Below are 6,000 nucleotides of genomic sequence, written 5' to 3' on the forward strand. Positions count from 1 at the left end.
GGATATAATATTATCTAAGTAAACAGGAAGTGCAAAGCAAACAACTTCCAAAACTATAAAAATTACAGAAACAGCTAGCTGCCTGGACAGTCACCCAAGGTTCCTCTACAACTTGGAGGCATCCATCTTTGGCCTATGGGCCTAGAATATTTGACAGACTTTTCTGTGAAGCAAGAATTTTAAAGAACTGTCCTACTTTGTCTTGGCAAAGTTCAGCAGTTGCCTTCTTTTGTGTCCTGCTTATCCAGTTTCGACAGGGTATGGTCAGCAGTCAAGACAAGGGCAGTTTCTTGCCCAGATGGCTAAAGATAAAAACTTTGCCACACTGAAAGTAAACTCCATATGGAGGTTCTTCAAAGCCCATCATCCTTTCTGAAATAGATTGGTATTGCCAGGAGCAGTCGTGTCTCACTCTCACGAAAAGCCTTATGTTTTTAAAACATCTTAAATGCCATATTCAGTAGGTCTCTGAAGTGTTTAAAGACCACCTAGCTATCTAAAATATATCTGTTTGACCTTGAAAACATATCTAACATGACTATAAGTTTGATTATTATTGATGACTAGCTACTAACCTGTATTTCTTAATTATACATTACATTTTTAAATGAGCTGCATAGGTACAATACCTTAAACAAGAATATATAAATATATATAACAAAAATAAACAAATTTGTATCAATATACAAAAATTCATAACAATGTAAAATATTTGAGATTAATAATTGTTTTTAGTCTAAAAGTAGATTCACTAATCTACCCTTTTATTCTATCATTTCTATACTATATTCCCCCTTTTTTCCTTCAGAAACAGATCCCTGAATCTACTCTTCTTGGTTTTGCTTTCTCCCTGACCATGACCAACAACAACTTGCAAACAACCAACCTAAATGATAATAAACATCCATAATCTACTGAATGACCAAAAACCACCCACCCCACCTCTTGAGAATGTGAGCATCATGTTCTTTAGACTGCTTCCTATTTTCTGGGAGTGACAGCATCTTTATGGGACCCTGAGAAAATGTGACAATGGTCAAGTCCTGGTCAAGAGCTAATTATATTATTTTTTGTTTAGTCTCTGTGTGATGGGAAAACATAGAGCTTATCTGAAGTCTTGGCTGGATAGTCTGTGAGGCTGGACCACCTCAACTATCAGCTTTGAAGTTGTTCTGGATGCAGAATTTTGAGGAAATTGTAACAGAGGCATTTTGAGAGGCTGGATTACCTGGGCTACTTGTCTTCATTGGTGTCTGTTTTTTATTTTTTTAAAACACACAAACTTTTAAAGGTAACATGTAAATCTGTATTAACACAGTATGGAATGTGCAGATTCTTTGTTTTATGCTTGAGCAGGTAAAAGGCCTCTGTCAACTTTATAAGTTTGTTTGGACTGCATAACCAAACTGTAATATAATAAGTCATGAGGACTCTGTAACCAACAAGATTTATCATATCTCATCCAGTCTCAGAGCTGTTCCCATGTAGAGGAATTAGCACATATGTCACCTGTCTTGTAGTTTGTTTTGTTTTTTTGTTTCTTTCTTTTATGTCTGTAGACAAGATTTTCAGGAGGTCTCCCCTAATAAAATCTGATCTTCATTTATTTTAAAAGAATTCATAGCATTTTGTTTCCTTTGCAAACAAAAGCACAACCTCTTCCCCGATACAACACATTTTCTGACTTCCATTCTGAAGTTAAGATATTCTTAAAATATGTAGGTTGGTTTAATTTAGCAGTTTCCATAATCCAATGTCTCTCAGCAGCTATCTTGTTTTGTTTATTAGCCTTTAAAAAATTCAAAGTCAACAAAGCACCACACAGGATCCAGACACGCTGTGTATTTTTAATCTTTATATGACTTATTCCTTTACTCTCTCTTTAAAGATGTTACTTTATTATTTTTAAACTATTTATTTTTCTATGACTGTCTTTACCATTTTTTCCTTTCTTTAACATCTAATATATTTTTTAAATAAACTATAACCTGTTCAGAGGTTTTCTCAGCCTGGACCTGGCTTTTTTTTTTTTTTTTTTTTGGCTTGTCTGCAACCTCTTCTAACTGTGTGAGCCAAATTTTAAATTGCTAGGCTACCACCTTGAAGCTCCACTTAGCTGGCTCCACCCTCCTCAGTTCTGTGAGAGCCTAGCTTCCTGTTGGCAGGTACTGGCCCCAGATCCCCATTTACCCACCCCCAGCTCTGGGAATTTGTTGTGTCCACCTGTGGCAGGAGTTTGTACCTAGTTCCAGATGCTGAAGTGCTCAGCTGTACAGCACGGCCTCTTAAAAGAGCTGCACCTCTCTACACTAAGCCTACCCAAGAGACCGCTTTCTCGGGCCATTTGTGGGTATTCGAGGCTCCACGCTGGATGCCATATATAGTAACACTTTTTCATTGGGGTCGCCAGCCAGGCATGGAGAAGAAACAGGAGATGCAAGATGGAAGAGAAATAATACCATGTGGCAGAATGTAGATTAATATAAATGGGTTAATTTAAGTTACAAGAGCTAGTTAGGACAAGCCTAAGCCAAAGATTAAACTTTCATTAATAACAAATCTCTGTGTCGCTAATTTGTGGGCTGAAGGGTGGGTCCCAGTGAAAAAGTACTACAACAAGATTTTATTAGCATATATTACTCTACATAACAATGAGTTTCGTGATGACATTTCCATTATATGTATTTAATGCATTTTGATCATATTCACTCACAAGGACCTTCTCTTGTCCCCTCCCCTACTCACTGACCCCTTTCCTCTTCCTTTTGTATCTTGACTTTTTTACTCTCTTGACTTTTGTATCTTTTTGTATCTCTTGACTCGTGACTTTTGTACCTTTGTGTGTGTGTGTGACCATGAGTTTAATTAGAGGTGCATACATGAGTCTGGGGGAGGGGTTATTTACAGACGTGTGAACAATTTTCCAGCGGCCACACTACTAAAGAGAATATCCTTCCCTCATCCCAGCCACTAATTGCCTATGAATCCTCAGGCAAGAGTGAGGCCTCAGGAACTTCTCCTACTTCATGACAGAAGGCTCACTGGTCCTGTCTTGTGCAGGGCTTGTATGGGTAATCACAGCTGCTCTGAATTCAGGAGTGTATGTCCTGCTCAGAAGACAGTGCTCTACAACACCCCACCCATCCTCAGGCTCTTGCATCTTTCCGCTTCTTTTCCACCAAGCTTCCTGAGCCTTGGACAAGGGGCGATTCAGATGTTCTCTCTTGGATAGTCACCACTTATTCTCAACACTTTGACCAGTTATGGGTCTTTCCAGTAACTGCTGCCCCATTGAGAAAGCAAGCTTCTCTCACCGAAGCTGGGAGCATACTGATCTATGGGTGTACCCACAAACATTTTGGAAGGCAATTTGACGGGCACATCATGCTCATTTAGTAAAAAATGCAGTGACTTCCCTAGTAGTACCTATGAACTCCCCCAGCGACAGGCTTTTTCTTGTATAAAGAGAAGTACAGAATTGGAGTCAGGTGTGACGGTTCAGTGGCGCTGCCACTGAGCCAGGTTCCCTCCAACTTTCTGCTTATCCATCTCTTTTGTTTGCTTCAAGGTAGCAAAGTGGCTGCAGAAGATCTAGGCAGAACATGCCTAGACACTTCCCACAGGCCCAAAGAGAGTAATCCCCTTTTTCTCAGGACCCCCTTTTAGAGGGGGGCGGTGAACAATCTTCCAGAAGCATCCCATCAGACTTCCTCTTGAAACTCACTGGCCAGAACTGCGCACATGAAGAGCACCATGCCCATTACATCATGCTAATATTGCTGTGACAAGGTACCACAGGCTGGTTAACCTAAGTAGGAGAGGTTTGCTTCTCACAGTTCTGGAGGCCGGAATTCTGAGGTGATGGTAATGTCAGGACTCACTGCTCTCCATAGGGAGGAGATGATTGTCCTTGGTTCGTAGTCAGTGTCTTCTCTCTGCGTCTTTACTGGCTCTCCCTGTGAGTGTGCCTGTGTCTTGACTTCTCTGCCCTCTCCTCTGCCCTCTTCTCTCTTCTCTTTTGAAACCTGGTCTCATGTTTTAAGCATGAACTTCATGTATAGCTAAAGACGGCCTTGACTTTCTGATCCTTCTGTCTCTACACCCTGCTCCAGGATGACAGACTTGCACTGCTGTGCCCAGCTTCTGACCTCTGCTTCCTGGATGCTTCTCTGATGGTATAAGTTCCCAACCAAACAGCATCCTTTTAGACTAATCCCCTCTTTAAAGACCCAAACTCCCCAAGGTCAGACATACACAGTCACATTCTGAGGAAGGGGAAGTTCAGGCTTCAGTGTGAGTTTTGAGACACCTTGGGTCAGCTGGGGCACCTGGTGGAAGTTCACCAAACACCATTGCTCTGTGGTTTCCTACCAGGGCCTTCTCCAGCTATTCTGTACTCACATGGTCTGCCGCAGTTTGGGACTCCCTCTGACCTACGTCAACACCATGGCCCTCTCCTTAGCCCTGACTTGGGCAGATAAGCCTCCACGAATCCAATCTACACCTATGAAAAGACAACACATGATGTCCACCATGGAGGATGGAGGTACAGGGACCCTTCTTCTCTTGCAGGTCTAACCAACAGACTACAGCATTCAACCAGAGGCAGGTCACTACTATGTAGCCAGAGAGGCTCCTGCCTTTTGCCTTGCAAACTGGGGAATCTGACAGCCATGTGGGAGAAGCCTGGATGGCTGGGTAAGAACTGGGAAGAGTGCTTGACATGGCCTTGAACACAACTGCAGAACTGTGCTCTGCCTACAGCCCCAGAGTGACCTGAGTAACGTGCCCTTTCCCAGTCAAGCCTTCAGCTGAGGTCAACTGCAGTCTTGGCCTGGGGACACTTGGAAGCACGGGGCATGGGTAGAGGTGACTGGAGTCCTGCCCCACAGAAGCTATCAGCCAATGTATGTAGAGTGTTGTAAGTCACCAGGCTTTAGAGTCTTTTGTCACCCAGTAGTAACAGCTTATACAGGATGATGTGTTTAGTACTGATTATCTTTCAGAGAGTGAGACACATGTCTGGCACAAAATGAGCCCCCTCCCCTGTCCCTTTGGATTGGGTCCAAGTCTTCATGTATGCTAAGTAAGAAAGCTCTACCACAGAAAATACATGCCCAGTCCACAAAATGATTTCCCAGTAGAATGTTTCCACATTAATCATTTCCCCTCTGAGGTGGAGGCGAATCTTCGCTTCCTGAACCTGGCCTGAGTGAGGCTGGGGGTTTGTTAAGACCCCGAGTTTAGAAAGACTAGGCTTGAGCACTGGCTCTGAGGGCAGGAGTGTTCCTTCCCCGGGGCCTCGCACTTGTCCTATGCCCCACAGTGGAATGTTCTGGTCCATTATTCTGTGTTGTTATAATGGAATGCCTGAAGCTGGGTAAGCTCATGAGACCAGAGATTGATTTCTTAGGCTGAGAGGTCCAAAGTCAAGGGGCTCAAGTGTGATGAGGACCTCCATGCTGGGGAGAGGCAAAGGATGAGAGAGAGGGAGGGAGCAGGGAGGGTTTACACAGGTCCACAGGCTGACTTCCTCTTTTGTCGGGACTCTGATCTCTAACCACCCCCTCCCCCACAGTACTTGTATTAATCCAAGCCCCAGGGCGGACCCAGTGTATGTGATCACCCCACTGTTTTAGGAATGACATGTTCCCACAAGTTCACATGTGAACATTTGGTCCCCAGCTGGTGGCATTAGCTGGTGGAGGAGGCAAAGACTTGGGGAGATAAGACTGCTATCAAACTTGGGGGTCACAACTTTTTCCCCAAGTCAGGTCTGGTCACCTCCAATAAGCCAATAAAAAGAGCCAATTTAAAGGAGGAGATCAGAACAAAGGCATTTATTCAGTGAGGACACATGGCGGGGCGGGGGGAGATCCAGTGATCCCTTCAAGTCCACGTCCAGGATTCTGAAGTGAAATCAACATTTAAATAAAGGGCTCAGGATATACTCATCTAGGTAGTTCTAGCTAAGGCATGGTCTCGCCCACCACTGGCCCG

The sequence above is a fragment of the Peromyscus eremicus genome, chromosome 4 (genome assembly GCF_949786415.1).
Source record: "Peromyscus eremicus chromosome 4, PerEre_H2_v1, whole genome shotgun sequence".
NCBI classification, from domain to species: Eukaryota; Metazoa; Chordata; class Mammalia; order Rodentia; family Cricetidae; genus Peromyscus; species Peromyscus eremicus.